Below are 1,341 nucleotides of genomic sequence, written 5' to 3' on the forward strand. Positions count from 1 at the left end.
AACATCTAGCTCAACTGGCATAACATAGTTTATAAAGAAAATGTTCTACATTCTACTTTGGTGAGTAGCATCTGGGGTTTTAAAAGCCTGTGAGTGGCCATCTAAGATACTCCACTAGTCTCACCTCTTCAGGAGCAAGGGAAAATGAAGAAAACTAAAGAAACAAGGGAAAGATTAGTCCAAAGGACTAACAGACCACAACTACCGTGACCTCCACCAGACTGAGTCCAGTACAACTAGATGGTGCCAGCTACCACCACTGACTGCTCTGACAGGGATCACAATAGAGGGTCCTGGAAAATGTAGAATAAAATTCTAACTCAAAAAAAGACCAGACTTACTGGCCTGACAGAGACTGGAGAAACCCTGAGAGTATGGCCTCCAGACACCCTTTTAGCTCAGTAACGAAGTCACTCCAGAGGTTCACCTTTTAGGCAAAGATTAGACCCATAGGACAAAATGAGACTAAAGAGGCACACCAGCCCGGGGGCGAGGACTAGGAGGCAGGAGGGGACAGGAAAGCTGGTAATAGGGAACCTAAGGTTGAGAAGGGAGAGTACTGACATGTCATGGGGTTGTTAACCAAATGTCATAAAACAATATATACACTAACTGTTTAATGAGAAGCCAGTTTGTTCTGGAAAACTTTACCTAAAGTACAATAAAAAAAAAAAATGGTATAAACTTGGAAAAATAGAGGTAAATTTAAGGTAACCACAGAGGAAACTAACAAACCTACACATCAAAAGAAAAAACAAAAACATGAAGACTCAGCAAATACAAAACCAACAACAGGTGAAAAAGATGAAAAGAAAATACATAAAAGGGACTCAGCACAGAAAATTAAGTGAAATAAAGAAACTATCAACACACACACAAAAAAAATATCAAAATGACAGCACTAAACTCACACCTATCAATAGTTATGCTGAATGTAAATGGACTAAATGCACCAATAAAGAAACAGAGAGTAGCAGAATGGATAAAAAAACACAATCTGTCTATATGCTGCCTACAAGAGACACACCTTAGACTCAAAGACACAAACAAATTAAAATTCAAAGGATGGAAAAAATATATCAAGCAAACAACACTCAAAAAAGAGCAGGAGTTGCAATATTAATCTCTAACAAAATAGACTTTAAAGCAAAATCCACCACAAAGGATAAGGATGGATACTATATAATGACTAAAGGGTCAATACACCAAGAGGACATAACCATAATAAATATTTACGCACCCAATGACAGGGCTCCAAAATACATAAAACAAACTAACAGCATTGAAAAGAGAGAAAGACAGCTCCATGATAGTAGTAGGAGACTTCAACACACCACTATC

Source organism: Trichechus manatus, unplaced genomic scaffold, assembly GCF_000243295.1.
Source record: "Trichechus manatus latirostris isolate Lorelei unplaced genomic scaffold, TriManLat1.0 scaffold00088, whole genome shotgun sequence".
Taxonomy (NCBI): Eukaryota; Metazoa; Chordata; class Mammalia; order Sirenia; family Trichechidae; genus Trichechus; species Trichechus manatus.